The sequence below is a fragment of the Calypte anna genome, chromosome 1 (genome assembly GCF_003957555.1).
Source record: "Calypte anna isolate BGI_N300 chromosome 1, bCalAnn1_v1.p, whole genome shotgun sequence".
Classification (NCBI taxonomy): Eukaryota; Metazoa; Chordata; class Aves; order Apodiformes; family Trochilidae; genus Calypte; species Calypte anna.
This window is the reverse complement of record NC_044244.1, coordinates 150679190-150704511: the sequence shown is the minus strand read 5'-3', so window position 1 is coordinate 150704511 and position 25322 is coordinate 150679190. Positions and strand designations below refer to the sequence as shown.

The window sequence follows — 25322 nt, the reverse complement described above, 5'->3', positions numbered from 1 at the left end:
CCTATAGCTCCTGATTTCAAAATAGATAGTAAAAAAAATGTGACTTTTTTGGGGTGGTGAGGTATTTTTGTTTTGGTAACATAATAATCTTCTCATCAAGCCACCCTGACACTGGTAGGGATCTTTCAAAATATTTCACCTTCTCAATACATTAACAGAGAGGAAATATTTGATTTTGACATAAATATTCCATTGGGATCCATGAAATCTCGGTAGGGGGAAAAAAACTGCTATATAGTGTTTAGGAAAAACAAACAAACAGAAAAACAGAAGAACAGGAGTTATTTCTTGAAAATATAGTCATGGTAAATATTTTCTCATCCTAACTTGTGAAAGTGATTTAATGTTGCACTAATTTCCATCAGGAATTCTGTGTTTTCCACCTGTCAACACTGACTATCATTATATGCAGAAAATACCAAGCATATGTTGACATTTTTTTCTGTGTGATAATTCATAAATCTTTACTGTGTGATAGCATCGGAAATACTGACATAGTATGAAAGATACAGTATTGTCCAAAATTTAAATAGTAGAAGTCAGCAATACATCAAATACCTTTGACAACTGACCCATTATATACAGCCTTCCCTTGAGGTCTAAACATATGTTTAACTTTCCAGTGTGCTGTCCACAAAGAATGTTTTATTGATAAGGGTTGGACTCGATGATCTCTGAGGTCCCTTCCAACCCAGCCAATTCTATGATTCTATGATTCTATGATTCTATGATTCTATGATTCTATGATAAGTTAGAGAAGACACCAATAAGACCACAAGAGATGTATGAAGTCTTATGTGGACAACAGTAAGCATAATCTCCAATTTTGCTGAGCTGCAGAACACACACACACAAACAAAAGGTATAAAATAAAACAAAACAAAACAAAACAAAATAAAATAAAATAAAATACATAAATAAATAAAATATATAAGACAGGGGGAAATAGCACTGTTCCAGAAATCAGCCATCCTGACAAAGCCTGAGAAATCTCTCTGAAAAAAAAAATAAAGCTGAAGTGGAAAAAATGAAAAACACAAACACATAAAATAAAACATTGTTAAATTTGTTGGAACATACTAGGGAGCCCTATGAGTTTATAATTCACTTCAGTGAGTGTCGAATTAAAACTAACAAGGTTTTAGATGTCTTCAGACATTTAATTTACTAACTGCTAGAAATTTAAGCACCATGTTAATATTCCATTTAACTGCCCTCTTTTCCTGCCTGAGTTGCCTTTAGAGGCAACATCTCTCCTGCTTCAGACATCTGACACCATCAGATTATCAGTGCAGTTACCATAAGCATGGTCTAGGTTTCTCTTAATTTTTGCCTAGAAAAGAAAGGCATGTGTCAAGCATCTGAAGAGTAATTAAGACCTTGTTACAGGGCATCCTAGACAAACAGTCAAGTCTCAACTTTAAAATCTCTGAAACTGATACATCTGACTAAATGCCACACACTTGGTATCTCCATCCTTAAGATCTTTCACAAAAGGTGAACACATAGCACAACACAGCTGAGTATTTTCAAAATGACTACACTTTGACTCTTGGAATACCAATTAAAATAGCCACAGGTTATAAGTCCACATTGTTCTCTCATCTTTCAGCAGATGTCTGTCTGTTAGGAAAAAAAACAGCCCACTCTCAGTTATGGTGCCATTGTGTCACACTGCAGGGAGCATACAAAAATGAATAGTCCCAAACAGCATATAATAAGCAGGAACACTGCTCTACAGCTTAGTGATTAGGATTTATATAAACACATTCCTTTCCTGCAACTTTTACAGTGGAATTATTTTTTGTACAGGGTGGCAGAGGCCCAGTGTTGGCAGGGTCACCCCTGTGAGGAAAGGCCAGGTTTGCCCAGGGACACACCAAGGTCAGAGAAGGAAGAAAATCATTCCCTCTCTGTAGCTGAAGCAGATTAGTGCTGCAGTCCATGAAGGGCCACAAGCTGGAGCAGTGAAAAGAGGTGAGAGGATGTGAGAGGAAAGGAGGAGCTGATAGAAACCACTGTGTGCTGACTGTAGCCCATGCCACTGTCCTCTCTTTGGTGCCACTCGTTGCCTGACTGAAGAGACTGAGTGTGACCCGTGGTGATGGCAGGGGTGGAGGGAAAGGAGTTGGGAGTGAAGGAGTCTGAGAAAGGGGGAGGAAAAGCGTTGGTTTAGTGCTTGTCTCTTTGCTTCCTACTACCTGAATCAGTGACAGAATATTGAACAGGCAATGAATTAAATTGGTTTTGCCTGTGTTCAGTTTGGTTTGCCCTAGATGTTAATTAGTTAGCGATCTCCTCCTTGTCTTTATCTCTTTTCATGTACTTGATAACCGTGTTCTCCCTGCTTTCTACCCAGCTGAAGCACTGGAGTGAGCAGACAGATGGATAAGAGCTCATCTGTTCATCAAGCCTAACCCACCAAAAGCCACAAAACACCTTTGCAGACTTTTCACGTTTTGTGGTGTATTTCTACATGTAGTGTACTAGTGAATAGTACACTTTTTTTCAAAGGTAGCGATAATGAAAAGACTTCTCCGGGGGGACAATTATACAGGTGAGGCAGGACCTAAACATACTGGTTACAAACTGAGGGATGAGAAGCTGGAAAGCAGCCCCATGGAAAGAGATCTGCAGGCTTGGGGTGATGGCAAGTTGAATATGAGGCAACAGTGTGCCCTGGCAGCTGAAAGGGGCATCTGTGTCCTGAGGTACATCAAGCACTGCACAGGTCAAGAGAGGTGATTGTCCCACCAGTGCAGCCCCACCTCAAGTACTGTCTGCAGGTTTGGGTGCCTCAATGTAAGAAGGATATGAGGACATCTACTCGAGGGTGTCCATCTAAGGCAATGGTGGATTCAACTTCATTACTTTTCCTCACTTTTATAGGACTTTCTTCTATTTAAAACTTAGCTTTTTTAATATACTAAATTGAAAATAAATATTTACAAAACAAATTAGGCAATGTCAGACCTAGAGAATGAATTGGTTCCTTTACAGAGCTAATGCTGGTGTTCAATGGCAGTAAATATATTTTTCCCCCTATTCATAAAAATTAATAAACATCTCATTTTTATTCACCATCTATAAGCTTGTCAGTTAATATATATGGTTTCAAATATTTCAGAATTTATCAAAGCAGACTTATTTGACATTTCCGATTTATTAACTAACAGGAATGTTATGTATTGCTTAATATACTATCCACAAAATAAACAAGTGTTTTTGTTGAAAACATTGTCCTTTATAGCAGCACTCTGTCAGAGCAAAAAACCCTCACACTTACTTGTTTAGGAAGCACATTGCTGTAAATTGTACTAATTTCAGCTCTTTTATTTCACACTTGGAGTGGAAGTATGAAAAGCTAGTGAGTATAATAGAGTTGTGACGTGCATTAATAGATGAGTCTCTCAATAAGTACAAAATGTAAATTTGAGAGGAATTGCTAAAACATGCTAAAAGTTTCTAAATTAGACTCCGGAGGGAGCGGGGGGTGGGGGTGGGAAATATTCTAAATGTCCTTGCATTTGTTATGTCCTAATGAATATTCAGTATACCACAGTCACCTAAAGAGTGCATAAAGTGTTTCAGTTATGTTGTAAAAGGAAAATGTCATAATTCAGGCAGACTTGCATTTTATTGTCTAAGACTTGATTTGATTTTGTCTTTTCTTTTAATATCACAGCTAAGTTTTTTAAGGGGTGTCCTGTATTAAGGGTAAGTTACATATAAACACATACATCTATATATAGATATAACCATTTTTAAAAGGCTATCTAATTAGGCAGGCAAAATGTAACATGTAGGATTCCCAAGAGAAAATATATACATATAAATTAAACTGTGAAAGCTATAAAGATTTTATTTGCATACAGATTTAAATGCATGGCCTCTTCAGGCAAAGATATGTGTGGGTAGTCAGACAAGCAATGTACTAAACTACTGTAGAGCTTTGATTAAGATCATATTAAGATAAATCTATGGTGTGTTTATAGCTCTTGGATTCAACTTTGCTGCCATCTGTCCAGTTCAAAATACTGGTAGAGAATCTTGATATCATCTGGATTTTCATGTCAGCATACCTAACATGTTGTATCTAGTCCCTTGTAGATAATTTCACACCAAAAAAATCACTAATTTTTCCATGTAAAGACATTATGTGTCCTAAAAAAAAAGAGACAGTCTCTGTCCAAAAGTAATCAACAGACGAGCAGAACAGTACGGACTCCTTTTACATGTTTCTTTTTTTCTACTTCTATATATAAGATAAGAAGATAAGAAAGATCCTTGAAAGTCTTTTTCTTTCTTAGGCAAGTTAGGACAAATCACATATAGATGACATTACTTATGTGCAGTGTATTTTTTATTTATTTGTGGTGTTTGTAACCTGAAAGGCATAGTAATGATACAATATGACACTGGTGGCTAACTAGAAAGCAAACCCAAATATATATTTAGAAAACTCAACGGGAACAGCCCTCAGCAATTAAAAATTACACTTACACTGAATGGATAACTTCATTTTCAGAGATTAATTTGCCCAGTTGTAATGTAGATGAATTTCAGTAATAGCATCACTAGGCTTATTTTCAAAAACTATATGCAAGGGAAATACATGAAACTGCAGTTCTAATCTAGTCAGGCACTCAAACTGTGACATATTCTTTCTTCTCTTTGAAATACTCTTTTCTTTATGCATATATTTTATTCTGTTAAGTTTTCTTCACCCAATTCCTTGATCACATGTAGCAATGAGAAACTTTTCCATTACGAAAGGACTAGCATTTGGGTATTGATAGGAAGAAGGTTCTAATGAACATTTGCTGAGAGACCCTGAGGAAATAAGGGATCAGGAAAGGGAAAAGGAAAGTAAATTAAGGAGAGGAAAGGAGTGGAGTAAAGAGGAGAGATCTCCGACAGCATAGAGGATGGGTCAAAATGGGGCTCTCACCAGAAATACCAGCAGACAGGGCTGCTGAAGCATAGAGTGGGCCAGGAGTGAGCGTGTATGCAGCAGGGAGACTGAGCTGGACAAGGGTTAGTACAGAAAAGCCCATTCCCAGGGCTTTTTCCTCCCTGGAGTGAAGGTCCTTCTACTCAGGACAACATCTTGGATAGAGCACCATGCCACCTAGTCCCCTCACCCCTTCTCATACCTCCCCCCTAGTCCCTGTGGCTCCAGCCCCCACTGCCCCCACTGCCAGCTTGCTCCTGCCCACCCCACTGAGCCCCCTCTCCTCCATGCCAGGGCTGTCATTGTCTTCCTCACCCTTGGTGTGCTGGGTACTGTCCAGAACCCACCGGAGTTGGATGATGAGCTGGGTGCAGCCATGCATGGGTTCATGCAATAGTGAGCAGAGCTGCTGAGCTGGAAGGTGATGCAGCTGCTGCAGGATGGAGAGCAGGCTCAGGAGCAGGACAAGGTGGCCAGAGAAGTCCTGTAGCTATCTGCCTTCCAGTAAGGTTTGTTCTCGGCCTCTGGTCTTGGGGCAGGAGCCCTGGTCTTTCTCCTGTGGGTCTGCTGGAGGGCTAAGAAAAGGAGCTGTAAGCCAGAAAGCAGTTGCAAGGGCAGCCCTGCCATCAAAAGGAGGAGGAGGAAGAGGTAGGAGACCATGACTCTGGCAACACGTGTGATCTGGGCAAATACTTTGGCTGATCACATCCAGTGGTTGTACATGGCTGATATATACAAGTTGGTGGAGGAGCTGGTAGATGAGCTGTTTAGTGCCTGCCAAAGATTTTCTGTGAGTAACTTCAAGCCAAGGCTGTAGCCAGACATTGGGATGGACTGTGTCCATAAAGGTGAGAGTGCCTGGGAGGATAACTTCTTCTACTGCCTGCCTGTGCCCTTGCAGCCTTTTCCTGGGAATGCTTGGAGCTGGACACAACAGAAAAAATCCTTCCCAACAACTCCTGCCTCCCTGTGTAAATACAGTGCAGGTGCATGAGGGAGTTGTAGGTTATAAGATGCTTCCTCCACCATGATAATGAGTTTAGAAGTTGAGATCTTGTAAATAAGTCTCTAGGGAATTTCTTTAGAATAAATTTACTTTAATATGAATGTTGACACAATCTTAGCTGTAGATATTCGTATGTTATTTGAGGCAAAGGTATCACTGATTTTTTTTTTAATTATCCACTAAGTTTGTATAATATTAGGTAGTAGAAGCTTTCTTAGTTAAGCTGCTTTCTTTAGCACACAGTCTAAAGTAATTTGCACAAAAAACATCTGCAAAATTATCATACTTAAAGGTCAATTTCATTTAGAAAAGAGTTTCACTCTTAAATTTACCAAATTTCAGAGACAACACTTATTTTTACATATTTGTCCGAGAGCTGTATGATTTCATTTGTTTTGTTTTAGAGGAACACAAGTGTTTAATATATGGTAAACTGAAAAAAAAAAAAAAACCAAACAAACTTAAAATAACTTGAAATTTCATTGGCATAGTCAAGAACTGCAGAAAAAATATTGTTGTATGTTGGTCACACTTGTGACTAGGCAGCTGCAGGGTTCATTTAAGTCTCCATAGAGAGAAGTACAGCATCTTGCTTATGAATTATGCATTTTTACCTATTCACTTTTATTTGAAACATTAGAATGGGTTCCAAGAATGTTGTATATGTCAAAGGCAGATGCAAAAAAAAAGGTATATTTATACTTCCTAATTATAATTCAGAAAAAAATTGACTTTTTGCTACTCATTAAGGAAATAAAAACTTATCTGATTTATATTTTTTCCTACTAAGGTTATTGTCCCAAACTGATGGTTTCATTCCCACTGGATGTGTTCTGATTCTTAAGATAACTAGTGAAAGACTCTCACTCTGCCTGTCTTTCTACTGTGATGTTATTTCACTGAAATTCTTTGTAAAGCTGCATTGAGTTCAGATGACTCTTCTCTTAGGTCCTGATCCAAACCCCATCAAAGTCAATGCTTTTCTTTGGGAATCAAGTTCCAAAGATAGTTTTTAAATACTTTTGAGGTAATGATAACCTGAATACATCTTAAGAATGTCTGTGTTCTGGGACTGTTTCTGAATTCAAGCTTAACATTATATGCAGGCTAAGAAATCTCCAGGCTTCAGCTAGGTTCACAGGCTATTCTTACTTAGAAGTTGGGAACCACAGGCTATAAGAAGCTTTGGGAGCAAAATAGCTGGGGGTTCTTAAAGTGATTCAAGTTGTTTTATGATTATTCTTTACACTGACTTTTGCATCTCATTATACTGAGAGATAGACAATATGACACAAAACCCTGGAAGGCTGCTAAAATGCCTGAAGAGTTAGGGAAGAGTGCCTATAATTTTTTTGTGTGTGTGAATCTCACTGTAATATCCTTGCTTGTATCAGGAATAGTGTGTCCAGAAGAAGAAAGGAAGTAATAATGTCCCAGAACTCAGCACTGGTGAGACTACACCTTGAGTGCTGTGTTCAGCTCTGGGCCCCTCATTACAAGCAGGACATTTTGTGGCTGAAGAGAGTTCAGAGCAGAGTAACCAAGCTGGTGAAGGGTCTGGAGAAAAAGTTCTATGAGGAGAGGCTGAGAGAACTGGGATTGTTCAATTTGGAGGGTGCTGAGAGGAGACCTTTTCTTCTTTTTTTCTTTTGTTGCTTTCTACAATTACCTGAAAGGAGGTTGTAGTGAGGTGAGTATCGGCCTCTTGTCTCAAGTGAATAATGACAGTGCTAGAGGAAATGGCCTGAGATTGTGCCAGCAGAGGTTTCAATTAGATATTAGGAAGAATTTCATTCTGAGAGAGTAGCTAGGTGCTGGAACAGGCTGCCCAGGAAGGTGCTGGAATCACCATCCCTGGAGATACTTACAACAGTGTAGATGTGGCACTTCAGGACATTCTCTAGTGGACACTGTCTAGTGATTTCTGGTTTATCTTGGTTTATTTTATTTGGGATATAGTGATCTTAGAGGTCTTTACCAACCATGACACTTCTGTAGTTCTGTGATCTTAGTTTGTATAAGCACTGGGTCCTGTTTAATTGTGAGATAGGACTGGTCATCTCCAAGGAACAAGAAGCAATGTACTGATCCTGGATTTCAGGCCAGTGGACTTAAGCTAATTCAGATAACTGTGATCCCAGGGGAAGAAACTGAATATGTGGTCTATCCTGGGAATTACTCTTTTCAACATCTTAATCAGTGAGCCAGAAAACTGAACAAGGGGCTGGCAAATAAAGTCTTCACATGGCACCTAATAGGAGGGCCAGTTAATATGCTGGAACAGCCCTTGCTGTCTACATGGAGGTCACCAAGGAGACAGAGCCAAGTTATTCACAGTGGTCTATGGTGGCAGAACCAGTGACAATGAGCATAAATTGAGACGAGAGCTCAAGCTCTCTAAAGAGAAATCTTTACACCATGAAGAAAATCAGAGAGCAAAGAAGGTTGCCCTGAGAGGTTATGAAGACTCGATCTTCAGAGACTTTCAAGACTGGACTGTATCAAGCTCTGGACAATTTTATCTGCTCAGAGCAGACGTTTGAAGAAAAACCTCCCCAGGTGTCTCCCATTGTTACAGTTCAAAGTAACTTAAATTTTTGGGTTTTATTTTTTGTTTTATCCATGAGAACAAAGTCCAACGACCAAGGGTCAAGTGCAAGCATAAAGTTTTATTTGACAAATAACAAAAGCAAAGTGACATAACCCTGTGAAGATATGACAAATATGTTGCAAGGCAAGAGCAGAAAAAGAGAAAAGGAAAAGAGAGAGGGAGAGGAAAGGAAATAAAAGGGTAAGAAAGCATGAAAGAAAGAAAAGAATGAGGGAGTATGAGAAAACCACCACCACGGGTCCAGAGGTGTCTGGTGAAGGGTTTTTTTCCCAATTTTGGACAGGGCCTGATGCAGAGTGGTGAGTCAGTGAAGGACCAAATGGGAACCTCAGTTTTTTTTATATGCCCCAAGATTCCTGCTGTTACAGGAAAATGATTCACTACTCCTTTGTGGCCCAAGGAGAGGGAAATCTCATTTTTCCAGTGTTCCTTCCCAGGAGGAGAGCTGTCATTAGCATCAGTTAGTCAGTTTCCTGTTATCAGCAAGAGGCTGGAGGTGTCCCATTCAATTCAGAGACTGAATAGCAAAGGGAGCAAAGCAAAGAGCAAATCCAAGCATTGAGCCAGCCAATGGAGTGGGGTTGATGCTGATAAGACTCCCAAGCCCACCAATGCAGCCCCTCATGCTATAAACCTGTTTCACTTAGTAAACGTGGTTGAGACATATCAGATTGAACAACTGGGACAGACCTCCAACCACTTCACTCTCCAATCCTTATCTCTCTCAGACCCTAAGCCATATGCAGACCCTATCTGTCTCCTTCCTCTCCAGCAATCCCGTCGGAAATGCTGATGAGGCTTTGGATAGGTGAGGTTTGCAAAGGTGACTTTTCCACATTCCCTGTGGAGCAGCCTAAGAGTGTCCTGATGGAGGGGTTTCCTCCATCTGGCCCCTTACATCCATATCTAATAATCTTGTGATTTCATATTTTTTTCCTGGCTCTTTTAAGTTACTAGAATAAAATTTTGGTTTTGACAAGATGAACTTCCTGAAAATACTCAGAGGCAAGGATTTTGTAAATACTTTGGAGCTTAGAACTCAATTCTATGTCAGGAAGTAAGACTGTAGTATGATTTAATACTCCTTTCAATCAAGGAATATCTAAGAAAAACATAAGACCCTGGTGATAAGATATGGTGAATTTGCTTTCTACTTTCATTTCAGCTTTCATATTTTATGATGGAAAAATTAGGAAGCAGCTTCTTTTACCTAAAAAAATTGTGTCTCTGAAACATTTACTTTAGAAGTTCAAGACAAGGCCTCAGGCTCATTTTACAGATTTGATCTTTCACTTCTCACATCCTGGAGGAGTGCTTTAACTAGAAGAGGCAAAGTTATGATTCTATTATTTTCCATTCTTCCAATTTCCTAGCTTCTGTGGAAGGCAGGCATTTTCTCTGTAGGAATCCCTGACGGCTACAAATGGATGAAGAACACAGGTAGGAGAAACTAAGATTCAGAGTTCCCTTTACATTAATTCCTCTCATATGGCTGTAGTTATGCCCTGCTGACTATCTTCTTTGTCTCTTTATGTCCTAATAGCTAAATTTTACAAGGATAGCTGGGGGTGTGGCTAAAATCCCATTCATGATGAGGGGTTTTCTACTTCCTAGGGTCGTGTACCAAACTATCATGTTTAAAGATCAATTTGACACTGGGGAGACAATATGAACTTAGATATCAATCACAAATCTATACAAATTTTTGTAAATTACTCTATTTCCATGTACCATGGGAGAGACAGTCTGTTCCAGTACAGAAGCTGAGCATCTCCTGGGGCTAAGCAAGTGCTCCCACAGGTACTTGCCCTATCACCAGTTTCTCCTGTATTACCCCAAATATTACCCCAAATATTTTCTGTGTTATGATGTTGCAGAGAATATTTGATTCTTGACTGGTCTCTTCAGTGTCAAACAGGACCAAAAAACTTGCCATTGCCACCACTGGTGCTCACAATCTGCTCACCAAAGATGTTCTTGGGAGTTTCCCATTTTTAGCTGTGACTGATACATTTGCAGCTATCACTGTGATTGGTGGGTAATTTGTTAATTAATTGGCCTACCCTTATAACCAAGCTGCTCCCTTGACAGGTTTACACTGACTTTCATCTGTGTTTCTTCCATCATTCTAACTTTCTGCGCACAGCACTGGCCATCAGCATAGGTGTAGAAATACCTCATTATAGTAGACATACAGCGAGGGCTATTTTTTTTGTTGAGCCACTTCTAGGGCTAATTACATAGCTACGGTGTTTGTCACTGGGGGACAATGTCCTCAATGTTTTGTATGTGTCCTGGGGTACCATCTACCTCTAAGGTTTCTTAGAATAATCCATACTAAATGGTGGAATGATGCTTCTGCCTGTGGGGTTATTGCTGCCAGAGTACTGGATTCCTTGCCAGGTGAAAGCAAGATGTGTCTCCATTCCTCCTTTGTGGGAATAGAGAAGGTGTTTGTTTTGTCCATGTTGTCATTCCATCTATCTTTTTTTGCTTCCAGTTCATATTGCATATGAAACACATCCAGGACATCAGCAGACAAAGGTAGGGTCACTTCATTGAGGGCTTGCTGATCCATCATTAGCCACCACTCCCTACTTGGCTTTTTCACTGGCCAGACAACACTACAGTTACAACAGACAGACAGTTACCAGACAACAGTTACAACTGTTTGCCCCTTGAGACCATGTCTCAGTGTTAATTCTGCCTCTTCAGCTCTCACCTCACAGCATCTCAGCAACCACATGATCACTCCTTCCCCTTTTTGCAGTTTGTGCTCCCTCTCAGGTTGTGCAATGTCAGCAGGGTTTAGGAGCAGGGGCTGAGATATCATTGCAACCACCTACCCTCCGCAGCAGCACCTTGACTCCTCTGTCCCACTCCCAAAGCCACATCCTTTGGCCAGCCTCTGGGGTGGACCCTCTCCTCCCTTTGTTCTTCTTTAATAATTGTGATGAGGCTGCTTATTCTTGATGAGGGAACAAAGCCCCTTCATCGCTATTGGAGCAGAAGGAGGACTGTACATACCTCTGGTTCTCAGTTGGGAGCACTTACTTTTGTTTACCAGATCACTCTTCCTCCAGGGTTGGTATATTTTTCCATTAGAAACTAGTACACAAAGAAACAAGCCCACAACAAAGGGGCTCTCTTTGGGAAATCAAGAGGTTCTTATTTCTTACCTTGCTCTTACATAGTTACCTAAACTTCTTACCAACCTTCAGCCCCCCTCACACTCACACTTTGGAATTTGGGGTATACTACCAAATTTGAGCAATGTCTGCCACAAGGCCTTGGTTGCATCAATCCCTTCTTGAAAGTAGGGTCCTGCTGCAATCTCAAATCCCATTCCTGAATATCCATTAGAGCCCATATTACAGGTATCTGTGAGCTGTGTAGAAGTTACCTTGCACCTGACAGAAGGATTCACTATTGAATTAAATGATCTCTTTTCACCACAGGAGAGAAGATACAGTTTGGGAGTAAGATTGGGTGAGTCAGCATGGCAATCCCAGCCATGCAGTGCTGGTTTCCAGCCTGCAGGGTCTTCTGCCCATTTCTGTCAGGTGCCAGGATTGCCTGCTCTGCATAATTGTTCATATCCCTTTGGGTTCATATTATTACTATTGTTATTAGGTAAAAGTTTGATACTTTCCTACACTGTTATTATAGTTCAGTAGGTGCCTGAAATGTAACTCTTAAATAGTCTTTAGTTCAAAGAGATTTCAGCTTGCTTACCAATGAACCATTTGTAACTAAAAACTAAAAATGGAAAGGACCTTAAAGATCATTTAGTTCCAAACCCCCTCCATGGGCAGGGACACCTTCCACTAGACCAGATTGCTCAAGGTCCATCCAACCTGGCCTTGGACACTTCCAGGCCACAGGCAGCCACAACTTCCTTGAGCAACCTGTTTCAACCATCCACAAAGAAAAGAGTTCCTTCCTAATGTCTAACCTAGATTGTAGCTATTGTAGCTAAAAAAGCTACAAGATGTTACCTTCCCCTAACTATTGTTTGGATTCTTAAAAATAATAATAATTAATAAAATAAATAAATTAATTTAACATTTTTAAAGTGCCTTTTTCATTATTCTAAACTTTCACTACATCTGTGAGTGCTAATACCTGGTTATTGTTATTAACTGAACTACAACACTTAAAAAACAGTGAAAATTTCATTCTTAGCCTTGTACTTTCTTAGTAATGAAAAATTATTCAGTTTTTCAAATGCCAGGTGTTACAGTATTTATCAGTTAATTTAATCAGTTAATTTATCAGTTAATACAGTATTTATCAGTTTATCAGTTGTATAGTATCAGTTAATATACAGTATTTATCAGTTAACTGTATTTAACAGTTAACATAAGCTGTTAACATAAGCTGTTAATATATACCAGTTAATATATCTAAAGGAAGAGACAGAAATAGGAAATAAACCAAGAAAATCAATACCAAAATCAGAAAAACAGGAACAAGATAGGAAAAAAAAAATTGAAAAAAAAAGTATTAATCTATAACAAAAACATCTAAATGTGGTCAGATTTTATGAACTTTCAGATATTACTATAAATACATTTCAGTAACAAATATTAATCTAAAATTAATTATATTTAGCAATATAAATATATATACATTGCAGACTTACAGAAACAGTCGACTTTCTTTCTTTTAAAATAGAAAAATATTGTTTTCCATCATTATCAAAAGAGACTTCCTTCCAAAGTTAGAAACTAGTTCAACTTCTTTGCTGGTGAAAAATGCTGTTACATCTATTAGCAAATGTGCTTTCTGTATTCCTTATATGATCTTTCACTTGTACAGTTGTTCTGAAATTTAATCAGGATAACAGTTAAAATGCTGACAGCCGAAAAGTGACCTAGATGGAACTGAATATTTTGAACTGAGCAGTCAGTTGATTGAATCAAAATCAAAAGAGAAACAAAGAAGGACTCCTGGAATAAGTAAATTGAAACTTTAAAAAAAATTGCTCATGAAACACATTTATTTACTTCCTGCAATAAATTAGCATATTCTTACATATAATACTTTGTCTTAAACCTTATATTGAATAGGATTAATATCTATCTTGGTTTTACCCTGGATATTGTTTCATTTGGGACACTGCACTGGAACCTGTGAAAAATGCCTACAGCACACAGAACCAATTAGAGAACTGCCCCTGCTGACTAAGAGAATTTCAGTCTGTTTCACAGCTGAGACTTAATATAGGATGCTAATGGTCATAAAGAAACAAATTTGATTTAGAATCCCCAACTAAATCTCCATCTGACCTTTAAAGTAGGAGTTAATTAAGAGTTAATTAGCTGCAATTCATTCTAATTTATATAAATAGTGTACCGAATAAAGAAGACAAAAAGTAGAGAAAAATGTAGTACTCGAAATATACTTTTGGGTTCTCAAATATGAATTGAAAAATCTGACTTGCTTTTGAAAAGTGAAGCTTTCAAAGCACTGGTAGGACGGCCACCCTTTGTTTTTCTCTAAATGCATATGACATCTTTTGAGTTACATCATTCTCACAATGCAATCAGAGGATTAATAGATCATATATCAGGAAATACATGCAAGAACAAAATTAACATCCTTTGAAATCTCAAATATTACCCTAAAAATTAATAACATAATAGCTCGGGGGTTTGGGTTTTTTCATGGTATTTTTGTTTGTTTGTTTCTGTTTTGTTTCTGTTTTGGTTTGGTTTTGGTTTTTTGTATCTACACAAAGTAGCATTTTAAGGAAAGAAAGAACTTTTTTTTTAAATTTCATTTTCTGTGGTCCTGAAAATAATTAATTTACAGGTGGATAAATATATATGAAATTCTGAAACACATTTGCACTGGTGGGCTCATCCATTCTACTGTAATGTGAAAGAATGTTTTTACAAAACAAACAAGCAAAGCTGATTTTACAAATAGACAAGACAAATATTTCGACTATTTGTGATGAATACTATTATTGAAGTTCAGCAAAAAACCAGGTGATTTCTCTTAAACTCAGGCTATTGTCTGCCCTTTGTATATAGAGATAAAAGCAAAGTATTCAGTGCTAAATTAAAAATTTGACTTCAGACTGCCCCCTTAATACCATCTCTTCTTTGTTCTTTCAGATCAGAATATAAATCTAGCATCTGGAAAACAGGTTAATCTAAAGATTTATGTCAAATGCTTGTCTTATAAGAATGAAAAGGCAGATGATAAAATGAAAGAGTAGACAAGTTTCATCATTCATTGTCACCTTTTGCCCATAACTTCTGACACTTTTTTCTTTCTTTTCCTTCAATTTACAAAATAATAATAATGATTATTTACATCACCTAGTAGATAAAATGTGCATCACTGAGCATTTTATATGAAGCATTTATTAAAGTTACTTTATGCAAGTGCCAGTATCCATACCATATCTAAAACCTCATTGAGTTTTGAAGTCAAGTAGTCCTAAAAGCACTTGTTTGTTTTTTTTAATTTAATGATTTAATTTAGCATGCTTAATTTTCAATAGATTGCTGTGTTTTCCATAATTTTTGGTTACAATAATCATAATATTTTTTCAGAGGAATTTTAAGGAATATCTATTTGCATTTAAAGACTTATTTTACCTCCTCTGGTTCAAACATAACATATGTTGTTAGAATAACAACAGTTCCTATACTATATACACTATATACACTATATACAGATGAATAATATTTATATAGTAGAACACAAAATACTTCAGTATCATTATTATTTGGAACCTCATGGAAAGTGAACCATTCAGAACCATCACGTATTTTTAGTCTTCAATATTTTGACTGATTTCTTTTTCTCTATTGCTTTTCCTATTCCTCATAATTCCTTATTATGTTAAGACTATTTCTTTCCTCAACTACAGAGCATATGATAAATATTACTATTTCATGGAACATTATTAGATTATAGAATGTATTTTATATTATAATCATAAATACATTTTATTTCTACTATATTTACATATAAAAATATGTTATATTTTTATGGTTCTAAATATCCTTTTTTGTTGTAACAGGAGAAGGTTCATCTTTTCCCAAGGCATTACCATCTGCGACTTCTTCCATCTTCTTTGAAGTGTGAAAATCCTCAGAAATCATCTGCCTGGTTTGACCCCTGAAAGTCCTCATGTAGAGCAATTGCTTCTGTAGCTGAATTCCAAGCTCCCTTCCTCAGGCACCTCTTTAAATTTTCTCTGTAGTGTGCATCTTCCCAGATTAATTTAGTCTGTAATGCTACTAGCATTATTTGGAGCTGGAAAATCAGAGATTCTAAATCTGTGCTGAAATGTGAACTTTTGATACTATTCAATATAAAGTTGATTTCTTTTCAATTTTTTTATTCACATATGAATAAGCAGGATTTGAATGTAGAAAATAAATATTTATGTGAGGTAGGAAAACAATAAAATCTGTCCTGTAATGTTTGTACATAAACTTCTAAAAAGTCCGACTTCACTCTTCATTTGTACATTTTGACATAACTTGGACCTGAAAAGCAGTTTAATGTCAAGCTAGGAATCTATTTTTGGTTTAGTTCCTTGAGTTGCCAGTAAAGTTTCTGAGCTGAAACTTCCTATGAACCCGTTGTGTGACAAAGGGGCACAGAAAGACTACCTGGGGTGGCCCTGCTTCACTGAAAAGTGAAAATCTATGGCTCTCTCCCTCATTCTAGAATTACATTTCAGCCCTGTCCCTTCCCAGCCATGTCCCTGATGATCTCAGCCCTGATGCCCTCTTGCTGACTTCATTTCTGACGTGAGCAGCCATGAGGATGATCTGTTTAGAATAAAAAAACAGAAACAGAATAGAAAAATAATGAGCAGAAGAAAAACACTGCTAAAAAATACTGACAGACTATTGCTTAGGGTGGTGGGACCTCTCTGGGGATGTCCCTGCCTTGCCAGTCTGGCTGATATTGCCTCCTCCTACTGCCCTTTTCCTTACAAGACAACCTGCTTGTTCTCTTAGACAATTTAGTCTATGTTTTATATTTGGTTAGGAATTATGTTAAGTTCCTGCAGAGGAAAGGTTGTAATAATGCAGTTTAATACTTACAAAAAAACCCCAAGATTTTCTTATAAGAATATTATTTTATTTTTATTTTGTTATTATCTTGCATGCTGTTTGATGAGAATTAAAATTAAATATATGCATTCATTGTAGGTTACTTAGAAGTAGTTAATGAACGCTTAATAAAAAATAATTTCATAATTTCATTAAATCACTTCTCAGATCAACAGCCATTGAATGAATAACACTGAGTCAACTGCAGTTAGTTGTAGTTATGTTGTACCTCTATGAGAGGTACAGAACTCTTCTTCCAATACATCAGCTAAAGCGATTGTTTCTTTTCTTAAATTTTATGTCATTGTTTTTAAAGTTTACATTTCATTGGTCATTCTTTATGAAATGAATAATTTTAATTATACTGAAATAGAAATGGTGGGCAATAACCTCTCCTCAATCAGTTAAGTGGAAATAATGTGATCTATGCTCGTGTCATACCACAATTTAATCACCAGACCAAAGGTTACCTCTAGCTGGTAGGTTTAATAGTGTATGTCCCACCAGCTCTCATTTGTCAGCCCACCGTGCCTTGTATTTTTCAGCTCTGCAAAGTGAAAGAATTTTATGCTGCCAAAAAATAATTCTACAGTTTCCTATTGTCTGTCATCAGGTTTCCAATTTTCAAAGGCAAAATATCTCCCCTGTAAAGTCTAATGCAATGAACTGGTTTTGAATAATTAGAAAATGCACTACAGGAGTTAAACACTAAAAGAGCAAAATAATGAATGGGATAAAGAGACCCTTCACCATATTCTTTTTATACTCAGTTCTCATCAGTGACAACTACAGATGAAATGAAAAAGCTCTGTGAAATGTAACCACCCCCCAAACATAAAACTTCTCTCTTAAGGCCACAGGAAAACATCACCTGCCTCAGACGAAGATTCAAATGTGGTGTATTACAAGCAGTCTGCTCTGTGGAAAGAGATTTTTGTGTTGTAAATGCAAGTTTCTCAGCATCACATAGCTACTTTAAAGACTGGTTAATAAAACTGAGAATTAATTAAGACAGAGATTTAAAATATATCTTTCTTCAGATACACTACTATTTAATTTTTCATGTTTTCCAGTGTCATGACGAGTGTCTTTGATGTTTTCTGGCTGATTCACAATGTACTTCCTTTGTATCCCTTGCTGATGTTACAAATCACCTGGGGCTGCCATATTTCTCAGCAGTGGAAGTTACTGCCAGCAGAGATCACAGTCATATTTGTCATGTATTCTTTATTCTTTCATGTCAAAATGAGAATCTCTTCCCTATGACCACTTCCATAACAGTTTTCATTAAGAGAATAGTAGTTATATTTAGGCTAATGTTCTTTAAAAATACGTGCGCTGGAATTGCAGCTTATGAACCAATCTACAAATTCCAGTAAGTGGATGAGATGAATAGGTCTTTTTAAGGCCAAACCCATTTATCACATCACTGGTTTAATAGTGAGATGGCTGGTCCCTTAGTCTGCAAGAAGAAGTGCTGAAAGAAGCTGCCTCTGGTGTCAGAAGGAGAAGCATAAACATGGTCATGAAGCCAAGACATTTACATCACTGTGCATGTTAGATATAGAGGGAGTGAAAAAGGTGCCGTAATGTGTTTCTATAAATAGTGTGGAGACTGAAATTATAGACACTACACTCCAGTGCCCTTTTGACAGAAATTATGTGGGAAGCTGGGACAGAGGGTAACTTTTACATGAGGCAGGTTAACCAAGGGAGGTAAGAATGAATTTTCATAAACTTAATGTTTCTCCCAAGACATGAAGGAGAGCTGAAAAATAACCAGCCTGCAGAGCGGAGAAATGGAAGTCAGGGAGAGCTAATGAATAAAGAGATTGTCACGGGCACTTTGCAAAACAGAAATAAATGTAGTATTAAAATACTCAAGGTAGGTAGAGAAAGAATAAAAAGATGAGTCTTAAACTGAGTAGATCTCACCCAGATTACATACATAATACTTTATGATGCCAAATCTACAGGGTCTGCTTTTCCAGGTTTTTGATGACAATGTAAGGAGATTGCTAGGTTTCAATAATATTTTACTGTACTCAAAAATAACTGTTTTCCTACAACATTTAGGCTACTAGATTTCCCCTTTTAAATTCATGAGAAAAGTAAGATATGCTAAAGCATTGCATGAGGGCTGGTGACAGTTTATAAAAACTGACAAAATGATGCTTGAAATAAAATGCATCAATTCCGAGTATGACATCATATTACTGTGTCTTTTATACAGTTGCTTGCTTCATACAGAATTTCTGCTTCATTTCATGCTTGTTGCATGAAGAAAGACTTCAGGAACCAAATAACAAGAGTGGGCTAGATACTCCAAAGGGCTAAGATTGAGGAAACTAATTAAAAAACATAATCAAGTGTAAAATCATTAAAAAGACACAAAGGCAGCAGATTGGAAGCAAGTATAATTTTCAAGATGCAAACCAATAGCTAATATGTTTATTTAAGATGGTAAAATAAATCAGCTTCCCCTCTCTTTCTGGCAAGAACATGGAATAGATCCTCCTAAAAGGCACATAAAAATATATGGAAGGCAGGGACATGATTTGAGGCAGTGAACATGGCCTCAGTACTGTGATTTGCCCAAAGTACTCTCTGACTCCAAGTCACAGCCTTAATCACTCACTGGCTCAAAATTCATCCTGTTTCTTCCCTTGAAGTCAATTTGGGGACACCTTGAACATGGGGAAAATTTTCCAGTGAGCCCCTTTTGGTATTTCATATAATCTAATTACTGACATTCCTTTCAAATTAAAGTCTGAAGGTTGTAGACTTTATTACTGTTGGACCTGCTTACCTTGAAATGCAAACATTAATTTGTTCACTTTTTAAAATTATTCCAAATTTTTATATGTGTTATATTTCAGGTGTATAAAATGTATTATGGAGCCAATTATTTAAAATTTATTAAGAGAAGTGATTCTGATTCTTCAATAAGGTGTTTATATAAAAAGTTCTTATTGGAAATGTTGTTGTTGTCAATTACTTCTGCTTGCCCTGGAAATATCAGAGTATTTTTGAGATGTAGTTCTAATTAAAAACCCTTCTTTCCTTCTCCTTCTCTTTCTCCTGCTTAGTCTGCTTCTGCTTCTTCTCCATGCACACATATTTTTCAAGTGAAACAAGTCAGTAAGCTAGAGAAAACTAGCAGTTATTCTCTGGGTCTTAGTTATATATGGGAAACTAACACATGAATATTAAAAAGGATTATCTTCCTAAATGTTTCATAACTGTAACTGACTGAAAATGTTTTTAGACTGTTTTAACGCCAAAGGGGTTTTAAAATCATCTTTTGGTTCAAATTATAGGACAAACCAACCACCTGCTGTTATATTTAGACTTCAAGCTTTCTAAAAACCATCCTGGTCTAGACTACTCGTGAAGGCTTCCTATGTTGTCAAAAGAGATATATCCATGCAGAGGAGGAGGTTAAGGCCACATCCTGCCTTTGCTAGGCCTACAATATAACTGGACTGCTACATATGAAAAAAAAAATCATAGACAAGAGAGAAAACAAAAGAAAATCTGATTCTTTATTATTGTTGATGGCTTCATTATAATTGATGAATAACATTCAAAAATATCAGAAGGAACAGAAACTGACAACCTGTTCTTCAGTGGCGTGTTCATTACTGCTTTCAGACCACTACTCCCGTAGTGCTGATAGTGAAGTGTCTCATCTTGATCATACTGAGAGGTCTCCTAAAAGGGTACACTATGACAGTGTTCAATAAAAAGGTGTGTCTCTTTGTGTTTGGATATTTCTGTATTCCAAATCCCCCCAAAAATCATGGAAGTATGACAAAAAAAGGTGGTTTATTATGAATAATGACAAAAGAAAGTTTTTAATCTAGCAATGAAACTGACAGAACAATAACGAAATTTAAAATCATTATGAATATTATGTTTTCATACCTTTTTTAAACAAGCCATGTTTCTATACCCATATTTTCATACAAAGCTGGAAATTTACTAAAAAAGCCTAGCGCAGTCACAAGGTTTTAGGACCCAAACTTTTTAAAAAAGCAATCCTTAATGACTCATGTAAACATGAATATAAATGCATCTTTGAAAGTACTTCTCTAATTTAAGTCTGAATGTGGAAATAATATTCTACCTTGAGTTCCCAAGCAGGCATTAATGGATCCTAATTATTAGCCTTAAAATAAGCAAATAAAGGCTAAATCTATAGTTTGTACTGTACTCTGCTTAATGGTTTCTCTTCTTATGCTTTTGCATACACTGCAAGAATTGGAACAAGAACAAACTTGTTTTAGACAGAAGTTGTTCCAGTTTTCATTAAGTGAGTAGACTGAAAAGCCCAACAAATTCCCTCAAACCGTAATGAGAATGTATCTCTGTTTCAAAGGGTGCTGATTAAATTTTTGGTTTTTCTGTAGATTTTCAGTCTTTCCTATCTAGTCCTAATCTACAGACATAAGGTGTAAGAAATACACTGCTGGTACTGTTCAGGTCCAGCTGGTACCAACCCGGCCTCTGCTCACTCACATCTGACCCCCACTGTGGAACAGGGAGAAGAAAATCCACCTAAAAATCTCATTAATCAAAACAAGGACAGGGAGGATTTCACTCGCCAATTATGGCAAGAAAACCAGACTTGACTTGGGAAGAAAAAAAAATAGTGTGACCTACCATGCGAAAGAGAAAACACGGCCAGATCTTAAAACTCTCCGCCACTCCTCCTTTCTTCCCCAACCCGGGTCGCTTCTCTGCTGCCTCAGGGCACAGGAGAGGGGCAGGGAGGGTTCAGGGTCAGTTCCCCACGTGGTGTTTCTGCCGCTCCTTCCTCCTCAGAGGGAGGATTCCTTACAATCTTTTCCCATCTCCAACATGGGGTCCCTCCCATGGCAGAGAGTCCTTCAGGAACCCCTCTGACATTAGTCCCTCCCACAGGTGCAGTCCCTCAGGAACTGCTCCAGCCCGGGCCGCACAGAGTCACGGATGCTTCAGCGTCCTCTTCCAGTTACTGCTGATTTGACTGAAGTTAGTTTAGTTTGAATTCAATTTGTTTTGGTTGACAATGAAACAGATGAGGAACTCTAACTTGATCACTGAGCACATCTCATATTAAGTGGTAAGTGAAAATATAGCCGCCAGCCAAACAGACAGAATTTTTAAAGAATTTGGCCTACAGAACGGACTTGTGAATGTGTATCTACCTGAAACTTACTTTGTTTTCAGTTTTCCTAGTGTGACGGTCACTCCATTTTGAAAGGCAGTCTGATTCAACCTAAAGTAGAATATTCCTTTCCCCAGAACTATTTGGGAACTTGCTAACTTACTTTAAACTCAAGATCTCATCACAGGCCAAAAGAATTACACCATATACATGACTAAAATTTGCAGTCCATGAATTAATGCTTTAAAAACCCCAAAACAAACAAACAAACAAAAAAAACCAAACAAAAAAAAAACCAAACCAACCCACACATTCTATAATTTCCTCCTTTTCTGTGGAGTTATGCTCATATGCACACTCTTAAAAAGTCCCTTTGGGTCCTATGGTTGATGTTTCAGTCCCACTCAAGCATCAGGAGACCAAACAGCTTTGTGGTCAATTTGGGCATCTTTAGCCAAGCACAAAGAACCAGAAGCAAGTACTTATTTATGGGTACAAACTCCCCAGCTCTGTCTAGTCTCTGATGTAAAGAAAATACTAAAAGTACTGAGTCACACCATAAGCAGAGTACTCTGAACATCTGACAAAAGTATGTTGACGTAACTGTCTTATGAAGCTTTTCCACTATCACTGCACCAATTGAAAATCAGCTGGGCTTGCCTTTTACACCCTGGTGGTGTTGTCATTAGAAACCTCTCAGGATAGTATGTGTTCTAATCTACTTAGGCTGAAGAGAAAGTCTAATTGCTTATGAAAATGCATGGAACAACTAAACAAAGAGGACAACCTTTCCCTACTTTATTTTGTCTACTACTACTACTGCTTGATACTTCTCTGAAAGGTTCAATTGCTATGTTCATGTAAGAGATGTTTCACTGGAGAAGGAAATAGAAGAGCAAAGACTGAGATCAGTGTAAAGACATGAAAGAAACTGAGGCATGAAGAATAGACTAGAAAATGAGTAATATTTTTCACTGTTTCTGGAATAGAAGTTTTTGCAAAACAAAAGGAATGGCAAAAAATTTATTTTAAATTGTATTTAAATATTACACAATTTAGAAGATTTGGAAATAATCTGTTTTGGTTTTCTTCCATATATTAATTTCCATACAAAGCATTGCTGTCATGATTACTCTTTTGATCTATAGAAGTAGTATGCTTTACACAGAAGTAATTTTTGTGCTTTAAGATTACTTATACTGAAAAACAGTGTAATGTTCTTGTTCCAATTTCAAAAATACAACTTAATTTACTTTAGTGACACTTACATGGATTTAAATCTGTGTACCTAAAATTACAGTCTCATCAAAAATATGAAAACTGTTCCCTTTTCATTCCAAACAACTGATGAGGCCTGTCATCTCAATCTTGTAAGTCATTTCTTTCTTCATAATAAGTTCATGCTGGCTCATTTCCATGGCAACCTTCAATTCAACAGTGATCAGTTCATTATTTGTATTTCTTTCTTTTGTTTTATTCAAAAAATCTTCCAGACCTGCCAAATGTGTGCCAAGATATAAAATTCCTACCTCAGAGTTTCATGGATGTAAAACTTCCAAGGTGATATTTACTCATGTGAAAGATTGTTTCAGCAGAGATGATGTAGTTCTATATCTCTTCACTGTTCTAAATTCTTTTTTGCACTTCAAATAACTATAATGTAACTTCTTAATACCCTCCTTCTTTTTTTCTTTAATGTTTAAGCAGGCTTAATGTATTGTGCCATTTTGTAAGCTGCAAAGTTTTTCATACATATAAATTCTCTACAAATTTGTGGGCTTTCTCTGAGTGGTGCTACACAACTCAGGAGTATGTTACTACTGTGATTATCAGGATTGTGTGTTTTGCCTATTTGCCCCTTGGTTCACAAAACCTGGTGTAGCTGTCTACAGATTGAAATCCTTATCCCATAAGAAACTGATGGAAAAATGTCACAAGATCAATTAAAATTAGGATTTTGCCCACAAATGTCACAGTAATTTAGAGAACAATATATTCCAGTTTCAAAGGTTCTTTTCCCAGTCCCAGAATGGCTTTAATGAGATAAAAACTGGGCATTTTTCTAAACTGTATAAAATCTGATTTATTCCAACTTCCTTTTACAGTCTCTCCCTGAGTTCAAGAAGAATTAAGTAGTATTATGTAATGTATAAAGCTCTGATATTCATGCCTCAGCTGGCTTTAGATGTTGTGGTTTAGGCCCAGCTGACAACAAAGGAGCATGTGGCCTCTCACTCACTCCTCCCCCCAGGGTGGGATAAGAAAGAGAAAATAAAAGGGTTGAGACAAGGGCAGAGAGGTTTCATTTATTAGTTATTGTCAAGAGCAAAATGTTGGGGAAACAGTTCAGAAATATACAGGTTGTGAGCAATCCTGACTTACTTCAACTTAGGCTACATTGGGTTAATACTTATTGAGGCCTAGTTAGAGGCCTGAGAATAAGCTAATGGGAAAGAGATAACTAATTGGCAACAGGAGAGGAAAATAATTATGTGAGAAGAATCTTTCCGTGAGAATGGTATGTGTAATTGGAATACAAAGCCACCTGCATGATAAGATGGTGTAAACAAGGCTTCTCTATATAAAGTGAGTGCAAGTTGCTAATAAACGATTTTCCTGCAATCATATTGATGTGTACATGGAATCCTTAAGCCTCCGCAGATTGCTTTCCCACAAATGGCGCCCGAACAGGGACTAAGGGTGGCCCGGACCAGGGTCTAAGGACGGCCCGGACCAGAGACTCTTATGCTGTTGCTTCCAGGAACGATAAAGACAGCTGGAATAAGAGGGCGGAGAGGCCAGTTGAAAGGAGATTGCTGCCCCGGCAATCTATGTAGCTGGTGCCCGGCTACGGAATAAAAGAGGTACCTCGGAGTTGAAGAATCTTGCCCTGATCAGGTGAGCGGCTGGGGAGGAGATGGGGTCTACACTCTGATGTAGAACAAGAAGAGACAGTAGTTAAGCTCCTCCAATATATTCTCTCTATGAGAGATTTATTACACGAAGGCAGGACCTTACATGAATTACTGAAAAAAGGGCACAGGGTAGAGACTTGATCCCCTCGATGGGTACTGTTTTTGAGTTACCTACTTGGGAAGCCATAGGTATTGCCCTATGGGATAAAAGTAGCGATGGAGATAAGGAGGCACAACGCTTAGCATCACTTTGGAAGTTGATTAAAGAAACCTTAAAAGAAATGAAAAGTGAGAGGTCAGCAGCAGCCTCAGCGTTTGTTGTCTTAACATCTGATCTGCCAGTACTGATGAATGCTCAAAATATGAACTTGACCTCTAAACAGTTATTTGAGACACCTAAAATACCCTTACTAGCACCTGAAGGGACTGTACTGATTCAAGCTCAGTCAACTGTGCCATTTGACCCTGGAGGTTGGATGAAAAGCAAAAATGGGACCGAGAAGCAAAACCAAAAGCGACCAAAAACACCACCAGAATCGTCGGAGGACCCAGAGGTAGAGAAGCCGGAGAACACAGGCGAGGAATCTCGGAATG

General features: G+C 37.6%; 1 pseudogene; it reads left to right on the top strand.

Annotated features, from left to right (window-relative positions):
• The first annotated feature begins 2523 nt into the window (after positions 1 to 2523).
• The window catches only part of LOC115599081, a 146797-nt pseudogene continuing 123998 nt past the window's right edge, over positions 2524 to 25322 (top strand).